A 21,608-nucleotide genomic window follows, 5' to 3' on the forward strand; every position below is an offset into this window, starting at 1 on the left:
TGTACATGGTAAGATGGTCTGGGAATCAGATGTGAGAGATGCCACACCTGGTAGGTATTTACTTTTGGTAAGAAATGTTGAACAAACCTCCTTGGCCTCATGGTCACACACAGTCCAAAAAACTCAATGCAATTCGGACATGATTAGATTCCCTACAGTGCGGAAACAGGCCTTTTGGCCCAACACTGACCCTCCAAAGAGCAACCCACCCAGATGCATTCCCCTATACCTAACACTATGGACAATTCACCTGACCTGCACATCTTTGGAATGTGGGAGGAAACCCACAGAGACAATGTGCAAACTCCACACAGACAGTTGCCCAAGGCAGGAATTGAACCCAGGTCTCTAGTATTGTGAGGCAGCAGTGCTAACTACTGTGCCACCGTGCCGCCCTAAGAACAATAGGCTAAAAAAAGACAACGTGCCCAATATTTCTCAACAGGTTCTTAACAAGTAATGAATCATCATTTATTTTCCACGTGCTTGCTTAGCTAAATTTTATGCTGGTTTCCACTGAATTTGTATCACCTTCCCCAGATGAGAAAGTTCCTGTATCAAGCATGAATGTGAAAAGTAGTTTTTAGATCTTTGATAGGAGGGGAATGACCAGGGTATTTTTTTTGCCCATTTAGCAGACTCTACATTAAATGAGGGCTTTGTCCTATCATGCCTGTGTAATAGTGGGCGTTTGGTGACAGATTCATTTCATCTTTGTCTCTGATTCTCAAGTTTCCTGCACAAGTTTAGTCTGATAGGCCTCTCCTAATTAATTATAGTCTAGGTCCATTTTAGGCAACATTTACACAAAACATTTTTCCTTGATTTCTGCCACCACACACACAATTGAGCAAGAAACAAGCAACAGTTGCAGTCCAGGTTTATTTAAGTAGAGTTTTTTAAGGAAACCAATGAAACAATAGTTATTAAAATAATTTTGATTTCATTGTATCAATGATGGATAAGCAGTCAAGGAAGAAGTTGCTTTTCTGTCAATTGATAAGTAATTACAATGAGTTGAGATTTATAAGTGTTGCTGTATATTTTGAATTGTCCAGGATCATCTAACCATGTAATACATTCCTGCCAGCTCTAGGCTTATAAGAAGTTCAAATTACCACATTACTGATTCATATAAGAGTGAGTCGGAAGAGTAGCACAAATGAGGCCGAATGTCTGAGCTTGTCCTTAATCTTGTCTCAAGCCTTTTGCATTGTTTGAGTCATCTTTTGTAAATAGACTGTTAAAACATTCAGAAGGATTACATGTCTCATTAAAGAAGCTGATCAACCATAACTTCAAAAGGTCAACTTGACTGTATCATTAAGAGAGTTTGTTGCATGGAGAGTCTGATTTTATTTAGAATTAAATTGCCTTAAAATAGGTCTGACTGATGGCATTGCATAAAAACACGATCTTCACTTTAACACTGAAGCCCCCGCTTTGGCAGCTTTCTCACTGCACTCCTGGCCCTCAGCAGATGCCAGTCAATTTAATTACAGCAGCTGTGAAAAGGGAAAGCAGGGAATGGGAAATTATATCTGAGCCATTGTGATTGGGAAATAAATTGCAAACTCAGTGAAAATCCTAAAACTGCGTGGGAAAGAATCTTACAAGCTACTATTGAGTGAGTGAGTTCAGGACTGATAAAATATCACCCTGCAATTATTGCAACTAAGCAAAGCATGAGGTTTCACCAGCATTCTCATCCAATGATAGACAAGCCCAGCAACCTCACTGCAAAAGACCAGGCTGCAATATCTTTCTTCCAGAAGCACTGAGAGGATGATCCATTTTAGTCACCTCCTGAAGCCACACCATCACAGATGCCAGTGTCCAGTTGATTCATGTGCCTCAAGAGGTGACTGGAGGCACTGCATGCAGCAATGGGCCTTTATAGCACCCTGTTTATTTTGCCGAAGGTACGTCCTCCAGAACAAGCTGTTCACCTAATCGATCTGTTCTTGCACAGCGACTATAACTCTGGAAACTATGCAACAATGTGGAAAAGCTTACAGCTATGCCCTGCTCATTCAAAAGCAGGAAAAATCAAACCAAGCCAATTGCCATCTCATCAGTCCACTCTCAATCATTGAAAAGTGATGGGAGGTGTCACTTGAAGTGGGATCAAGAAGCTGTCTCTCAACAATAACCTGCTTACCAGGGCGGTTTGTGTTTGGTTGAAGCACTCAGCTTCAGACCCCATGGCCCTTGGTCAAAGAACAGGCAAAAGGAATGAATTATTAAGGTGACCTTGACATCAAGGCATCATTTGACCAAAAGTGACATCAAGGAGCAAAAGGAAAATTGAAGCCAATGGCAGTAAATCGGAAAGCACTTCACTGGTTGGTGTCATACATAATTAGCTGTGGAGAACTGCATGAGATAACTTACTAGAACTCACAGAGAGAAACTGTCATGGAGAATGCTGACAGTGACATTCAGCTGAGCTTTTGGAAAATCCAGTCTCTTTGTATCCTTAGATCACATGCTACGATACAGTGATGAAATTGTCAGCATGCCTCTTAGAGATATACAAATGTACTAATTATGAACATTACACAACACCAAGGATTAAACATCTCCACAAGACAAAATTTAATTATCTTTTGTTAATGACATTACCATCATTGAAACTCCCACTATCAAGGTCCTGGTCAATACTATTGACCAGAAGCTGAGTGGATTTACCATATGAATATAATGGCTATAAGAATAGGCATCCACTCAATGGGGTGACTAACTGGGAAAAAAATCAATCACAGTAAACAGGATGAAAGAAAATGGAGCACTACTGCTCCTTCAATCACAGGTTGAATCAAATCTCTGCTATACTTGTTACTGGTAGGTTCACTTATGAGCCTATGAGCAGCAAACATGGGACAGGATCAACTGCTGATTGGAAGAATGAGGTGAGTGGCCTAATTCAGTAAGGCCAGAATAAGTGGAGGCAGGAATGGACATTGAGGTTGTTGGGCAGAGGAGCAAGGAGGCTAGGAGTGGGTCTGGGGGCCAAGGCTGGGAATCGATGCTGATACCCCAGGAAGTGAGGGTGTGGACTGAGACCCAGGGCTTGGACAGTAAGTGGGGCTGCAAAATAGGGAAAGGGGTGTCGCACCTTGGAGGTGATAGAGCTGAATTGGAGAGTGAGGGTCTGCAGAATGGGCTGAGGAGGTGGAAAGGTCTGTAAGGATGAAGGGAATCTGCAAAGGAGAGAAAACAATTTTAAACTTTTTAGCAAATATATACTCACTTCACTGAATGGAAGGAATGAACTATTTCCAAATTTATAAGCAGCATCTAGTCTAAAGGTGCAGGTATTCCAGAGTGACTATGAGGAGGTGGAATATATAATGGATGTGATTGTCATGAACACTGCCAGTTGTACAATTTAATATTGAACAGTTCCATTTCATAAAGTTTGACATTTTGTTATCATATCTCAAAGAATTTCACATGGTTTATGTGAGGTGCACTAATAGTAGAACTCTAAGTCAATTCAACTGGGTCTCCTTCAAATGTAGATTCCTATGTTTGAAAAGGCAACAATTATCAGTAATAATTATTTGTTATATATCTTTTAATCAATATCCACATTCTCTATTCATTGAGTGCACTTATGTTTTGCAAGTTTCAAAAATAATTTGTTGCATCAGCTATTGATAAATAATTGCCTGTAATTGAATACTTGAAAGCATTCAATGCTTTTCATTCTGCTTTAGGCAAAATGCTGACCAGTAGTCTTGGAAAAAGCATCAAAATAAAAGGTAGAGTAGCAAAATTCATCGACACTGTAAAGTATCTGTGCAGTACCAACAGATGCAGCTACAGTGCAGTGTACATCAGGATGAGCCAGTATGGATTCATGACACATAGGTCATGCCTAAAAACCTCAGGGAAGTTTTTGAAGGGAAGACGTAGGTAGGGATGATTTAGGGGTGGTATGGTGGCTCAGTGGTTAGCATTGCTGCCTCACAGCACCCAGGGACTCCGATTTGATTCCAACCTCAGGCGACTATCTGTGTAGAGTCTGTATATTCTCCCCGTGTCTGCGTGGGTTTCTTCCGGGTGCTCCAGTTTCCTCCCACAATCCAAAGATGTGCAGGTTAGGTGAATTGGCCATGCTAAATTGCCCACAGTGTTCCGGATGTGGAGGTTTGGTGCATTAGTCAGGGGAAATGTAGAGTAATAGGGAAATGGGTCTGGGTGGGTTAGTGTTCAGACGGTCAGTGTGGAGTTGTTGCGCCAAATGGCCTGTTTCCACACTGTAGGCATTCTATGATTCTATGGACAGGGGAATGTCTATGGATGTTGTTTTGTGGACTTCCAGAGGGCATTTGATAAGTGATTATTAACTAAGGTAGAAGACCACTGAATTAAGAGCACATTACTGACATGGACAGGAAATTGGTTGAGTGGCAGGCAACAGCAAGTAGGAATAATGAGTAGGTATTCCAATTGGTAGGATATCACCAGTGGTGTCCCACAAGGATCTGTCTTAAGGCAATTATTCATATTTATTTATTAAAGACTTGGATATTGCACAGAAACTCATATACCTAAACAAAGTTAGGCTGCACTGTAGACAATGTAGATGATAACATAAAATTACAAAGGGCTGTTGATAGATTAAGTGAATTGGCAAAACTATGGCAGGTAATGTTCAATGTCAGCAAGTGTGAAGTTCTCCATTATAGACTGGAAAAGAATCAATCAAGGCATTTTCTGGATGTATAAAGTTAAATACATTGGATGTCTAAAGTCACTGGGGAGTTCAAGTGTATAGATTTGATTGGGATAATTTGATCAAACTCTTCAAGATATTAACAGGGAAAAAAAATCAAGGTAGATAAAGCGAAACAATTTCTACTGGTTGGGTATTCTAGAATTAATGAATGAATGATTTTATTGTCACGTGTATTTTACAGTTAGAGAGCTTTTCCGCTGGTGCCAGATTGTGGCACCATTTTGAATAGTCTAAGAATAAGAAAAATATAGCCGAAAGAGAATCCATGAATCCTGAGCTAGCTCATCAATGACACCTGTGCCAGCACTCCTCCACCAACATCCACACTGGACCCACCAACATCAGAGTTGCATCTCTCGTCACTGGGCCCACCTCACTGATGTGCTGTGTTGCCTTTCTGCATCCGTTGCCCCACCACCAGTGCTGGGCAACTAACTACGAGGCCACCAATCCTCAGGCACCATCTTTTGCCATTGGGCCTACCTCACTGATGTTGTCTCAACTGATGTAGCAGCCGCTGATTCTGGTGCTATCCTCGCCCTGGAGGAGTAAGTGGGGTCTCACTTACTGTTGCTGATACCATCTGAACGAGGGAAACGAGGTAAATAAAGGAAAACAGAAAAAAACAAAAAGTGGTTGGAGTGGATATGTGTTTGCTCAGGAGCCCTGCTCTGTTGCCATCTTGATGATGCAGTTCGGGGACACAATCTGAGAATTAAGCAGACCATTCAGGAGAGAGACTGTGAGACATTTCTACATACAAAGGCTGGTAAGATGTTCGGAATGCTTCTTTCAAAAACATCAGTGGATGCCAGATCGTTGTTAATTTTAAATCTGAGATGGACAAAAAGCATCAGGCCACAGATCAGCCATGATCTCATTGAAAGGCAGAACAGATTCAAAAGGTTAATTAGCCTACTCCTGTTCCAATGTATCTATGTATACAAGGAATTATCAAATTTAAGCTTGCTCTTCATAAACATTGATGTATCTTGTTGAACAGATTAATTTCACTTTCTACTTGGATACCACATTTGAAGAACAGTCATGTCATCATAGAATCCCTACAGTGTTGGGCCCTTTGGCCCAACAAGTCCACGCCGCCCCTCCGAAGAGTAACTTACCCAGACTCATTCCCCAACCCTATTATCCTACATTTACTCCTAATTAATGCACCTAATCTACACATCTCTGATCACTACTGGCAATTTAGCATGGCCAATTCACCAGACCTGCACACCTTTGGACTGTGGGAGGAAACTGGAGCACCCAAAGGAAACACACGCAGACACAGGGAGAATGTGTAAACTCGACGTAGACAGTCACCTGAGGCTGGAATCAAACCCAAGTACCTGGCGCTGTGAGGCAGCGGTGCTAACCACTGTGCCACCATGCCGCCCCCTTTCTTATGGAAAGGGTGATGGTCTACAATGTTACAGAGCATTTCATTTTGCTCTGACCCCTTTGGAAATGGGACATAATGACAATGACCTAGATCTTCCAGTCAGAATGCTGCAACCATTGCGCTGCCAGGGATGGTTTTTTTGCCCCACTTGATGGAAATGCCCATTTCTTGCAGGATTTTCCCATACCTCTCTGAAGTAGAAATGTGCAGAATGAACACAGTAAGGTAAATATAGGTAGATTGAGAGCCTGGGGTGGGGTATGGGTGGGTGTAAAGGGCGGATTTGTCACATTTTCACAACAGCATCAGTTGTATTCAGGTGCACTTTTAAAAGTCCAGATCTCTTCATGAATGAGCGTGGGTTGTTGAATGTGTGGGTGAACAAGATTGGCTGGATGTGGATAATCAGGTCAGGGTAGTCAGGTGGTCATGGGGGGGGTAGTTGGGTGATTTGGTGGGTCATTAGTTGGATGGGGGCAAAGTTAGGTGGTCAGGAGATGATTGGGGAGGGAATGATCAGTTACAATGCTCCATTCAGTTGCTCAGCTGTTAAATGAGATATTACATCGTATACATTTATTTCTCATTAAGTATCCAGGTCAGTTCCATGTTTCTGCCCTGGAGATACTCATGGAGAGTTTGGGGCAGCAGGGAATGTGACCCTCAGAAGTATAAACTTCCCAAGCAATTATGCATGATTCTGAAACATGTCATCCCAATATACGTTTCATCTCCCATGACCTGGGGACAGAAAGACTTAAATCAATAGATTTCTGTTCAGTCACACCATCTGTACTCCTTCTGAACTAAAGGTCTGAGATTAGAAGGGTCTTTGACCCATAAAAGATATGGTGGAGGTTCTGAGTTGTCATCATCAACCTGAATGGTTAACTCTGTTTCTCTCCACAGAGGCTGGCTGACTTGTTGAGTATTTCCCGCGTCTTGTGTTTTCTTCAAAATTTCCAGCATCCACGGTATTTTGCTTTGACATTAGGGAGAACATTATTTAACATTTCTAGATGTGAATAACCACAAAAGTCTGTACATGTGAGTTAATAATGTTTTGTAAGAACTTTTGAGATTGCTTTACATGATTCAACTTTTTGGAACAATGCAAGTTTGAGAAATGAGCATCCTTCACATGGTCTATTTAATGGAATCCCCATCTCCATGATAGTAAGCCTTTAAGCCTGCTATTGGGCTTACTCAGATGACAAATACTGTCAAGTTAAAACTCCGCAGAGTGAGTGAGGGGGGTAGTTGGTGCAAATCCTGGATTGGGAGATATCTGTGACTTTTTGACCAACCCACTCCCTCGGGGTCAGATCTATGAAATTTCTCTTGGAACCTGAGACTTTTGAAACTATGTTTAATAGATGAAACGTCATTAGCTATTTTACTTCTGTGCTGAAAGAAATATTGATCAGTCGCTGAATTCTCATTGCTATTCGATTTGAATGGGTGAAAATCCTTTCTCTCTATCAGTTGCAAACTTGTTTATTGGTTTGAACTCGACAAAACCCTTCCCCAAATCTTTAGGGGATATGTACAAACTTTTGTGATGTGTTAATTATTGAATGATTGTAGTGAATTGGAATACAAAACACCATTTTTAAACAACCCATGACTGTTTGCATTTGTTTCCATTAATGTGTTAATACCAATCATTTCCTCATTAGTTGATTTTTTAAAAATGGAAACCTATCTACAGGCTATTTATAACCGAAAGGACAGAACTAACTCTGTAACATATCATATAACTTACTGTCTTGATATTGCTGGAAGAAAGTAACTGTAAAAATAAGCATTGCAAAGAAATTAGAAAATTTTACTTTGTAATGATAATTGGAGCACTTTTTGGTTCAATACATTTTTAAAGGTTTGTGAAATTTTTCAGATGCTTCAGAGTTAGAAAGTTAAACCTATACAGATAAGCTATTACATAATATGCAAATAGAATTAGTTCAGAACATAATTTTTTGCTGTGGTCACTCCAAACAATCCATCACTAGAGTGCTTGTTTAGATAAAAATCTGTGCTATGATTACTAATGAGATGATTGATATTATGAAGTGATGAAGCACTTAGAGCCACATTCAATGGACAGGTTACATTAATTAAGAAAGCAATGACTGTGTATTTCATGGGCTGGGGAGTCTTGCATCATTGTCAGGAGATCTAAAGCAAATGATAAAACTATTTCACATGGTTAAAGGTACTTTTGTTCACTAAAATACAGGAAAGCATTCACTCGTATCCAGGCAACAGTACATGAGTAGTAGTTATGCATTTTGATGATATTTTCAGCATTTATCATGCAGAAATTTGAGTGCATTTGAACATTTTAAATATGAATAAAGTTTCATTAACACAGACACTTATTACATATCTCGTCTTAAAAAAGATGATTCTCTCATGGCATTGCATGCAATGTGTTTCATAACAGAAGAGTTGTCTTATAATGTAGAATTATATAATATAATTGATCTCCTGTAAGTTTGTCCTAGATCAAAATGTAACAAATGTCACATTTCTCTGCTACTGTTTTTTATTCTGCTCTCCACAGATTCTACCTTTCTGTAAATTGTCTATTCTTTACATTGCTGTGAATAATAATAGTCCATTCCATTAACTAAATTCAACGTTTCTTCATATTTTACCACAATTTTTTATGCTCCTCCTTCTCCTCTGTCCTTCCTTTACCCTGCACTCTATTTTCTTAAGTTCTCATATTTGAAAAGCTATAAGATTTTGTTTTCATTCATTCATACAATGTGGGCAACACTGACTGGGCTAACATTTAATATCCATCACTAACTACCCTCATGAGCTGCCTCTTCAAACTGCTGCTGTCCTTGGCAGGAGGGGTTGTGAAGGAGTACCCACAATCCTGTTGGGGGAATGGCGGGAGTTGAAGTACCGTGATTTTGACCTAGCCAGAATGAAGGAATGGCAATGTGGTTCCAAGTCAAATGGTCTGTGATTTGGAGGGAAACATGCAGATGGTTGTGTTCCAATTTGTCTGCTATTCTTATCCTTCCAGAGTTTGCAGATTTGAAAGGTGAAGCCATTGTTGCAGTGCATCTTGGAAGTGGTACACCATGCTGCCACTATGAGGGGTGACTTGATAGAGGTTTATAAGATGATCAGAGGAATAGATAGAGTAGACAGTCAGAAACTTTCCCCCCGGGTACAACAGAGTGTTACAAGGGGACATAAATTTAAGGTGAAGGGTGGAAGGTATAGGGGAGATGTCAGGGGTGGGTTCTTTACCCAGAGAGTGGTGGGGGCATGGAATGTGCTGCCCATGGGAGTGGCAGAGTCAGAATCATTGGAGACCTTTAAGCGGCATTTGGATAGGTACATGGATGGGTGCTTAATCTAGGATAGAAGTTCGGCACAACATCGTGGGCCGAAGGGCCTGTTCTGTGCTGTATTGTTCTATGTTCTATGTTCTATGTTCTATGTAGTATAGAGAAAGAGAAATATATCAGGTTGGAGGTGCATTTGGATTATGGAGTTGGAAGAGGAAAGCAGAACATCTTAGGATTTTGAAGAGGGCAGACATATTATTCCAATAATCTTAGTAACTATTACTATCGTATTAATATAACTTTGTACCTGATTTCTATCCTGAAATGAACTGTATCTTGATTCAGACAATAACCCCTTTTTGATTATCCAGCAGTTTTCTTCCACCACTTTTTACTCGTAGTTGGCGTCACATGCGCATATAATGTGGTTGGTGGTGGTGCAGCTTGGAGTTTGATTTAGCTGCATGGAATGAATTCCAACCAACCCCCAGAAGAATTTCTGGATACAGCTTTAAGAACAACTTGGGGTTGGGGGGAGGGGGTTGGCAAACAGTCAGCAGCACACAAATTCTGGCAAGATTCTAGAAAATAAATTGGACAATTCAGAGAAAAAGCAGTCCAGACCTGGTAAGAGAAGCTCCAAAGAAAATGTGAACTAAAAGCTACGTGGAACTGACACACTAGTCATACCTGGCAGTTAGAGATTGAATTGGCTCCTGTATTGTTCTCCAGGCCTGATTAGAGTTTGAATCATAGAGGATCCAGGAGTAAAGTTGAAAATCCTTGGTGGATTATGAGAAAGATTATAAAACGCAAGTAGTGCAGTTCTAGGTTGAAAAAGCTAAAATCAAACAAGGTATGTACAGGTCACTGAGTGATGCTGTTATAACCAGGTAGTCTCCACAAGGCACAGCTATAGTAAGAGAAATCAAAGGACATGGATGGAACATATACTAAGATTATGCCACTGGGAATGTTGAGAAACCAGAATTAGTGATAAAGGGGCAATTTGGAAGCCTAAGCAGACAGAATCTAACAGGAGAAGAAGGAAGGGAGGCTATTAAGCCAGGGTTAAAATAGGAAGAATTGATTAAGGCTTCAGAAACTGGTGTCCATTCAGAGAAGACATTGAAGGGAACAGGAATATTTATTAAAATTGTAAGAATTGTAATTATTAAAAGATTTCTGAATACTGTGAATCATCTAGGGAAAGGTATTAAGCAAATGTGATAGTTCTTTAAGGCTGTAGGCAGTAGGATATATTCAGCAAATTCAATGAAGGAAACAAAAATGAGTTATTAAGCTGCGAGTGGTGGGCCACCTCCATATTAGCCACAGAAGATGGGAAACCTCTACTTTGGTTGTAAAAGTGCCAGAAACCCCTCCATTAAGCACCACAATGAAGCAGTATTTGTATACTACTCAATTAAAAACTTTTAAAACAAGGACAATAACATTACTATACAGCAGATTTTAAAAGCTTTTCAAGCAAAAGGAATGAATTGCATTAATATGCTGCCTTTTTAAAGCAATAAAAGTAAAGGTAGCAATTCTTCATGCAGAATTGTAAAGCTGTGAAGTAAGAAGAATAAACAATCCTATTAGAAGGAATGGTCAGAGAAATAATTGGCAGAAAGATTTAATTTCTGAGATGGGCCAAACAGAACACAAATGGACATCTTGGAGAAAACTGTGCTTAAGATACAGAACTGTTTCCAAACTAGCTATCAGCTCCATCACTGAACAAATAAATATACTTTGACATTTTATTGGGAAAATGGCTGAAGATGTTATAAATCACAAAAGCATAACAATAATAGATAAAGTTCTATAATTCCTTTATCATTACTTTATCAATAAAATTGTTGAAAGTGTAATATTTAAATGAAGAGCTCTGCATCCAGCAGAATTCTTCAATAATTTCATTAATGAGCTCCACAAAAAAATGATTTTAGAATTTTAATATCAAATTCATAAGAGGCAGAATTAGTATCAGGATTGCTGATGAATCTTTATCAAATTTTTTTTATAGTCTAAAGATGTGGCTTTGGAGAAAGCCACACAGGTAGTGGGTAGAAAAGAAGTCTGTGAGATACACAGATCAGTTCGAAAAGGAGCAGATCAGCCTTACAATAGGGAATCAGCAGAATCCATTCAATTTATAAGGTGTAAAAGCCTAAAAAAAACATGAAAAGCCAATTCAGAGAGTAGGCCTGACAGTAGATATTAAAAGTTAATACTAATGTTGTGGAACAAGGGAACCTCATAGGCAATGTCCAACTATTAAAAAGAATGCTTTATCTGTAAAACAATAGGTTACATTTCAGAAGATGTGTAGAGGTAGGAAATAGTTAAGCAGCGCCAGGAAGTCAAATAGCTACTCACACAAAAATGTCAGTGAGGTAGAGCAAGCTACAATAGGGGAGACATCCAATGTATTCCTGAATTGTCAATCCAACCAATTTATTTTGACAAGAAGTGATTTTATGTTAATGGAAATCTTATAATTTTAAGCTCGATGCTGGGGTGGGTGTCACTATATTATTAGCACCTATATCATGTTTGAAGAAACCAAGATCATAGTCTGCAACAGTGAAACCACATGTTCCAGGAAGCATATCTCTCAAGATTAAACAAAAGTCTAGAAGATGTATATGCACTTCACAAACAAGAATTCTTACTCTTGAACACAAATTGACCATAATCTTATTCAAGTGGTGGAAGAGTTCGGTGAGTTACAATTGGCAGTGAATAGATTAAAAAAAACAGTTATGCTAACCAGTTCAAAGATGCACCAGCCAGGCAACAATTGGTCAAAAAAACAGCTATTGAACAAACAGTTGTTGGGCAACTGGTCAAGTAACAACCAACAGAACATTTAATTATTAAAAAAAACACATAACACCAGGTTATAATCCAACAGGTTTAATTGGAAGCATGAGATTTCAGAGCGCAGCTCCCTCATCAGGGGGTTGTGCCACCTAATGAAGCAGCACTCCAAAAGCGAGTGTGCTTCCAATTAAAGCTGTTGGACTATAACCTGATGTTGTCTGATTTTTAACTTTGTACACCCCAGTCCAACACTGGCACCTCCAAATCAAGAATCCGTTGAGATTGTTTATATCAGTCCAACGGAATTGTTTCATATTGCCAAACAGGATGGAAATCTAAGACCACAAATGTTTGGCAAAAGTATTTTCCATTCCTGTCATCACTGAAGAAAATTCAACTGACAAAAATTATCAAAGTTTTTGCAAGGCCAAATAATGAGAAAGGTAGTAAGCTATATGTCCCATTGGAACTTGTTGATGAAGCTTTAACTGAAGCTGTTAAGACAGTAGCCTAGCGAGCAAACCATTATGGCAGATTCAAGTTTGATGTCAGATGATGAAGAACATTTTGATTCCAGGAGATTTGAGGTCTACAAGTTGGAAGTATTCAAGAGGATTGGGTTTAGCAAAGGTGGAGATTTCATGCATTAATTTGGGAAGGCTATATAGGAATCATCTGGAAGAACAAGAGAAAAGTCACAGCAAACTAGGCACATAACAGCTGCCAGAACCAGACTTTCCAAATGTAATCGATGAGACTTTGCTGCGTTGGAGCCACAGATATAAATTTTACCATGAACAGGCAAACCCTCACTCATATCAAGATCACCAAGAGAACTAGATTCATATATAAGAGAGCAACATCAAAGGTAAGAGAGTGAGGGACCATGAGTTTGGTTATCCTGCTGAAAAATGCAGGTTAGGACCAAAGATCAAATTTCAGGCATCACCAGGGAAACAGGCCTCTGAAGGAAATGTTTATTGATGAATGCCTAATTGGATTTGAATTATTTTAAAGCAGTTATTTAAGTCAAAGCAGGTAACAGTATTTGTGAAACTCTTTGGCTTTTCAATGCATTTATCCTTAACCCTTGTCTACGTCTTGTCTTTTAAAGACCAGTTGATCAGAGTTCAGGACCAGCATGTTCCTGAAGATGAAAGATCAGGATGACAAGAGATGTTGAAAGTTTAGTCAAAAAGCAAAAGGAAGATTTAGGAACCAAAATTCAGACAAGTCCTTTGGGGAACATAAAGGAAGCAGGAAAGAATTTAAACAAAGAATTAGAAGAGTGAAAAGGGGCCATGAAATGTCCTTGGTAAGAAGGATTAAGGAGAATCCAAAGGGTTGGGCGGCACAGTGGTTAGCACTGCTGCCTCACAGTGCCTGAGACCGGGGTTCAATTCCCGCCTCAGGCGACTGACTGTGTGGAGTTTGCGCATTCTCCCTGTGTCTGAGTGGGTTTCCTCCGGGTGCACCGGTTTCCTCCCACAGTCCAAAAATGTGCAGGTCAGGTGAATTGGCCATGCTAAATTACCCATAGTGTTAGGTGAAGGGGGGAATGGGTTGGGTGCATTGCGCTTCGGAGGGTTGGTGTGGACTTGTTGGGTCTAGGCCCTGTTTCCACACTGTAAGTAATCTAAAAACATTTTTTTGGAGCAAGAGGATAGCTAGGGAAAGGGTAAGCACATTCAAGGACAAAAGAGGTAATTTATGCTTGGAGCCGGAGGACGTGGTTTAGGTCCTTAATGAGTACTTTGCATTAGTATTTATCAAGGAGAAGGACATGGATGATGGTAAGATTAGTGAGGCGTATGTTAATAGTTGAGGGTGCTTCGAAAAGTATTAAGGTAGATAAACTCCCAGGATACTAAGGGAGGTAAGCAAAGAGATTGTTGGGGCCTTGACCGATATCTCTGGCTATTCTCCAGTCTTCTGGGATCTCAGCTGTGGCTAAGGAGGAGACAATGTTGTTCCTCTGTTTTAGGAAGGATAACGAAGAAATTATAGGCTGGTGAGCCTTACGTCCGCAGTAGGGAAGTTATTGGAGAAGGTTCTTAAGAATTACTCTCTTTTGGAAAAGAGTGAGCTCTGTTTGTGATATTATAAATGATTGGATAAAAATGTGGGTAACCTGATTAGTAAGTTTGCAAATGACATGAAAATTGATGGAGTTGTGGATAGTGAGGGTTGTCAAAGGATACAGCAGGATATAGATCAGTTGGAATGTTGGAAAGAGAAATGGCATGCGGAGTTTAATCCAGATGAGGTGATGCATTTGAGAGGTCAAGTGCAAGAGGAAAGTACACAGTAAATGGCTGGACCCTTAGGAGGATTGATATATAGACAGATCTTGGAATTCAAGTCCATAATTCCCTAAAAATTGCAGCACAAGTGGATAAGATGATCAAGAAGACATACAGCACGCTTGCCTTCATAGGTCGAAGCATTGAGTATAAAAGCTGCCACATCATGTTGCAGCTGTATAAAACTTTAGTCAGACAACATTTGGAGTATTATGTGCATTTTTGGTCATCACGCTATAGGAAGGATGGGATACTTTGAAGAGGGTGCACAAACAATTTACAAGGATTGGAGTGAATTAGCTATAAGGAAAGGTTGGACAAATTTGGATTGTTTTCTCTTGAGCATTGAAGATTAATGGGCAATCCCTGTATCCGTGGAATCGTTTTCTGTGGTTTCAGTTACCCGCAGTTTACCGTGGCCCGAACATGTTATAGGGAACCTTCTGGAACTAGGGACTGGGGGCTGCCATGAAGGTTATTTTGCAATTAAAATAAATGGGTTCACACCTATCCACGGTTTCTGGCTTCTGTGGTAGGTCTTGGAACATATCTCTCCGGGTACGGGGATCTACTGGATATAACAGTGAGAGGCATGGGTAAGGTGGATGGTTGGACTCTTTTTTTTTTCCCCCAACATTGAGTTTAAGGGGAGATGAGGAAGGTTTAAAGGAGATGTGTGAGGCAAGTTTTTTTTTCAACGGTGTAAATGCCTAACGCCAGGGGAGGTGGTAGAAACAGATATAATAGCAACATAGAAGAGACATTGAGACACATGAACAGGCTGGAAATAGAGAGATACAGGCCATGTGCAGGCAGATGGGGTTAGTTTAGATTGGCATCATGGTCACGGTAGTGAGCTGAAGAGCCTCAGCCAAGTTATTGTAGGGAATCCTGAGGGACAAGATGTACATGTACCCAAAAGAGAAAATGCTGGAAAATCTCAGCAGGTCTGGCAGCATCTGTAAGGAGAGAAAAGAGCTGACATTTCGAGTCTAATTGAGCCTTTGTCAAGGTTTTGACAAAGGGTCAGTTAGACTCGAAACGTCAGCTCTTTTCTCTCCTTACAAATGCTGCCAGACCTGCTGAAATTTTCCAGCATTTTCTCTTTTGGCTTCAGATTCCAGCATCTGCAGTAATTTGCTTTTATATAGGATGTACATGTATTTGGAAACGCAAGGACTGATTAGGGATAGTCAACATTGCTTTATGCATGGGCAATCATGTCTCACGAACTTGATTGAGTTTTTTGATGAGGATTGATGAGGGCAGAGCGGTTGACATGATCTATATGGACTTCAGTAAGGCATTTAAAACGATTCCCCATGGGAGACTGGTTAGCAAGGTTAGATCTCATGGAATATAGGGAGAACTAGCCATTTGGATACAGAACTGCTCAAAGGTAGAAACCAGAGGGTGATGGTGGAAGATTGTTATTCAGACTGGAGGCCTGTGACCAGTGGAGTGCCACAAGGATCAATACTGGGTCCACTAATATTCATTCATATAAGTAATTTGGATGTGAGCATAAGAGGTGTAGTTAGTAAGTTTGCAGATGAATCCAAAATTGGAGAGATAGTGGACGGTGAAGAAGGGTACCTCAGATTACAATGGGATCTTGATCAGATGGACCAATGGGCTGAGGGGTGGCAGGCAGAGTTTAATTCCGATAAATGCGAAGTGGTGCATTTTGAGAAAGCAAATCTTAGCAGGACTTATACACTTAATGGTAAAGTCCTATGGAGTGTTGCTGAACAAAGAGACTTTGGAGCAGGTTCATAACTCCTTGAAAGTAGAGTTGCAGGTAGATAGGATAGTGAAGAAGGTGTTTGGTATGCTTTCCTTTATTGGTCAGAGTATTGAGTACAGGAGTTGGGAAGTCATGTTGCGCTGTACAGGAAATTGCTTGGGCAACTTTTGGAATATTTCATGCAATTGTGGTCTCCTTCCCAACGGAAAGATGTTGTGAAACTTGAAAGGGTTCAGAAAAGATTTACAAGGACGTGGCCAGGATTATGAGCTATAGGGAGAGGTTGAATAAGCTGGGGCTGTTTTCCCTGGAGCATTGGAGGCTGAAGGGTGACCTTATAGAGGTTTATAAAATCATGAGAGGCATGGATAGGATAAATAGACAAAGTCTTTTCCCTGGGGTGGGGGAGTCCAAAACTACAGGGCATAGGCTTAGGGTGAGAGGGGTAAGATATAAAAGAGACCTAAGGGGCAACTTTTTTACGCAGAGGGTGGTATGTGTGTGGAATGAACTGTCAGAGGAAGTGTGGGGTCTGGGACAATTACAGCATTTTAAAGGCATTTGGATGGGTATATGAATAGGAAGGGTTTGGAGGGATATGGGTTGGGTGCTGGCAGGTGGGACTAGATTGGGTTTGGATATCTGGTCGGCATGGAATAGTTGGACCGAAGGGTCTGTTTCCATGCTGTACATCTCTATGACTCTATGACTATGACTCTATCTGTTCTACGTTCTATCATTAGAAGTGGGCATAATTCTGAGGTGTTGTCCTTGAAGTATTCATGTCTTTCTAAGTATTATGGATATACTTTGGCATGAGGGTCTGGACCCTCTCACGTTCTTCTCGTCTCCCACTTTAACTCCAATGGCTTTTGAAAAGGATAGCATTACTGGCATTATTTCCTGAGAGGTTTTTATGGTCTATGTCAAAATTAATCAAAGAATAGTAAACTCTCTGCAGAATTGTAAGGTCTGAATTTTTAATCATAAGTCAATTTTTCTTAATATTCCTAATTTATAGTACATCACAACGTAATTAATTAAATGTGCCTAATTTTCAACTAGTTAATTTTCTCAGCAAAAGAGAGTCATTAAAATGTAATTTTTTGAGGTGCTATCAAAAATCTGTTCGTGCTTTTGAAGAGTTTGGGATTGAACTCTTCGCCCCATTTCTGCTTCTCACCAAACTTCCAACTGTATAATTTTAAGTTCTGAAATTAAAATTGGTTTTGTCTAAATGTGTTTTTGAGATGTTTCTCCGAAAGACAGTGGTATTACTATGTATTCTGATTCTAAGAAATACTGCATCTGATGCTGATGCCCCCCCCTATCATTGTGGGGTTGTCACACCCACTCACTTCCTCCACTAACTTTCATCTGTCAAACTTTATACAACAATACAGAGTCTGAGAAGGGAAAATCAGGTTTAATCTCATGATAAATTGGCACTGAGATGTATTGATCTGTTTCTTTTCAATATACATCTCTCTTACTTTTCTACTCTCTTTTCTTAAACACAGTATCTAACTCAAGTTGGGGTATAATTTTGAACAGCTCTGGAAATCCATTCAAATAATAATCCTTTGTATGTGATTGTAGTCTGGAGCACCCACAAGCTGGAGGCATCATCACAGCTGGTCTGATACAGAACCCACACAGTTTAGTAGTAGCTTTACTAACCTCAAACAGGAAAGGGACCCAGGTTAGTTTGAATGGGGGGGCCTGCCACACTAATTCCTGGAAATGAAGCAGAACTTTTAATTTTATTGCAATATTTTGATGTCTACTGCTGTCCTTTGGTGTCAAGGTTACATAAGCAAAGGAAGGCTGGGCTGTGTTAACAAGCAAACTTAAAGCTGCCTGAGTTCTCACAGGTACCTAATGTGTAATGTCCTGTAATGTCTCCCCCTGCATGCATTTCCAGGAGGAGTCTGATTGGATACTATCCATTTTTTCCTTCTTCAGCTCAGAGTATACAGCCATTGTATTCAACACCACTGCAACAATCCTGCGACCCTTTGGACCCAATACTAACTTAAAGATGTAGTTTGTAAGGGTGGACTCTGATTATTGTGTGTGCAAATGTATTCAACATTTCTGTCTGTGGCCTTTTAATGGAACCACCTCATTATTGCTCTGCTTCTGAGTTTGCCGTCCGATCAGTGATAGCATGTGTGAGGAAGCTGTGCTTGGCACAATCTCCACTCTCTAATTTGAAAGGACAATTCAAAAATGGAAGTTGGAGGAGTTGGATTTGACAAGAAGAGAAGGGCAAGTCTCACAGTGGATCCACATGCTCAAGAGCTATGCTGCACCAAATTGATAACTGTGCTGGAGCTTTAGGAAGGACTTATCTTCCTCTACTCACCAAGGAAGAAGTCTATGGTTTGCAGCAAGAAGCTGTCATTGGAGATAACAATGAAGGCCATGAGCAAGGCTGTAGGGAGTGATTTAGTAATAGAAAGAGTTCAAAAACAATGAGTAAGTGGTACCTCTATTCAAAACTATGTGCACACGACCCCAACTTTCTCATTTTACCCTCTCACGTTTACTCCATCACATCACTCCATGTGCTTGTGCATCTTGACAATATACCCATCTATCTCTGTCAATGTACTGTATCCCTTGTTACCCAGCAGCCACCTCTTTATTCTATTTATAAGCCAAAGTAACCCAGGATTTTGGACATTTACAGGGGGAAAGCATCAAGCTTAACTGACTTAGAATCTTGGTTGCATCTGCAGGAGGATCTTTTTGTGGCTACAAAATAGTTGCACGTTGATGGAATGAAAACCTTTTCAGTTGACAGATACTCCTGGTCATTTTGTGCAGCTTTCTGTTGAATCCTCTTTTGATCCCCTCTGATCAAAACTCCCAACTGTAGAAAGGCAACTCTCAATGAAAGTGCTGTAAATAAATCCTTTCCTATTTGAAGATAAGAAAGCAGTTACAGTGAATAATAATAATGTTGATTTAGTTGGCAAGTGGACTCTGATCAAGGTGTTACCATGGAGAGTGACTGTAGCCAATCAGCCTGTACTTGCAAAACTCAATTGTGTCTAACATTTTAAATGATTTGACAACAACTGCTACATAATCCTGAGTGAATGATGAACTATGCTGACAACTAATTTTGGATTGTCAGTCAGGCTAGCATTTTTGTGCACTTGCATATCTCTGGAATTTATATCTCTGAATACACAGTTCCCTGTTCTTTGCAGATTAAAAGAACATGTACAAGAGCTGTGTCCATGATAGTTTAGCATTTGAAGAACTTTCTCCTTCACAGTCTTAGGCCACCAACCTGTATTTTAAACAGGGTCCCTTTTCCCAAAATGGGGATGTTCTCTGTTGAAAATCTTGGATTAAAATGAAAGCCATTCAAGAGAAAATAGGAATGAAGCAGAGGAAAAGATAGACGTTTCTCAAAGTAAACTTGGAGTTGACTAGCTAACTCAGAAGTATTGGGGCAATTAAACACTCCATTCTTATATTTAACAAAAAGACAACAGGAGGATCTTATTAGATTACTGAGGACCTATGAAGTGATCTGTAGAGAGATAGCGGAATATATTACATTAGTCAGACATAATATGGATGTAGGAAAGTCAGGATTGATAAAACAACATCCTTTTATTGATTTGAGCCAAGAAAAACAAGCTCTGCTGGAAACAGAAATTCAGGACAAGCTGGATAACCACTTGATTGATTCTAATCAAAGAAGCTGGGATTTATCTATAATATTGGTTCCTGAAGTGGATTGGTCGAGTAAAATTTGCATAGATTATAGCAAGGTGAATGCAGTTACAAAGACAGAGTCAAACCCAATTCCTCAGTTGGAGGATTGTATTGATAGGATTGGCAGTGCCTTCTTTCTTTCTAAAGTCGAGCTACTGAAGAGCTATAGATCTGGTACATCTGGTTGAGGTGCCGAAATCTCAATAGGGAAGGTAACACAAGGCAGCAGAAGGCATGGTTACTGATAGCATCCAGGTACACTCCAAGTGAATGAGTGCTACATCAACAAGCAAAAAGCTGAGAGCTACAGTTTGGTCCAGTCTGTGAGCTGGCTGTGGCCCCTGAGTGCAATGTGCCCTTGCTGCACCGATGATAGTTGGTGAGCAGACAAACACACAGCAGCTGGAGTCTAATATAAATAAATGTGAGGTTGTGAAAACAGGAAGGTAGATTATCAGAATGACAATAGATTGGGAAAGGGCAAGTGCAATGGCAAATGGAAGGACTAACATATGAAGAGACACTGGATCAGCTAGACTATATTCGCTGGAGATAGTGGTGTGGGGTGGGGGGAGGTGAGGGGATCTCCTAGAACCTATAAAATCCTAACAGCACTAAACAGAGAAAATACAGATGTTCTCAATGATTGGGAAGTCCAGAACCAGGGTTTCCCTTGAAGGATACAGGGTAGGCGATTCAGGGCTGAGATGAAGAGAAATTTATTTGCCTAGAGAGTGGAGAGCCTGTGGAATTCTCTGCCACAGGAAGCAGTTGAGGCCAAAAGACAGACTGCCTGTTAACAAGAAGGAGTTACATTAAGTGCTAAGAACTAAGTGTACTATCAAGGAAGAAATAGCAGAGCATCTCAAAACAATTTGTACAGACACAGCATGGGTTCATGCAGGGCAAGTCATACTTCACAAATCTTTTGGAATTCTCTGAAGACATTTCAAGCAAGGTGGACAATGGGGGCCCAGTGGATGTGGTCTACCTAGATTTCCAAAAGGCCTTTGACAAGGTGCCGCACATGAAGCTGCTGCGTAAGATAAGGAAGCATGGTGTTAGGGGTAGAGTGTTAGCGTGGATTGGTTGACTAACAGGAAGCAAAGAGTAGGGATAAATGAGTGCTATTCTGGTTAGCAATCGGTAATTAGTGGTGCGTCTCAGGGGTTGATGTTGCGACCACAATTATTTACAATTTGTATGGATGATTTGGAGTTGGGGACTACGTGTATGGTGTCAAAATTTGCCAAGGAGACTAAGATGAGCGGCAGAGCAAAGTGTGCAGAGGACTGTGAAACTTTGCAAAGTTGCATAGGTACATTGAGTGAGTGGGCAAAAGTCTGGCAGATGGAATACAATGTTAGTAAATGTAAAGTCATACATTTTGTTAGGAATAACAGTAAAATAGATTATTACTTGAATGGTAAAAAGTTGCAGCATGCTGATTTGCAGAGGGAGCTGGGTGTCCTTGTGCATGAATCACAGAAGGTTGGTCTGCAGGTACAACAAGTAATTAGGA

The sequence above is a fragment of the Chiloscyllium punctatum genome, chromosome 15 (genome assembly GCF_047496795.1).
Source record: "Chiloscyllium punctatum isolate Juve2018m chromosome 15, sChiPun1.3, whole genome shotgun sequence".
NCBI classification, from domain to species: domain Eukaryota; kingdom Metazoa; phylum Chordata; class Chondrichthyes; order Orectolobiformes; family Hemiscylliidae; genus Chiloscyllium; species Chiloscyllium punctatum.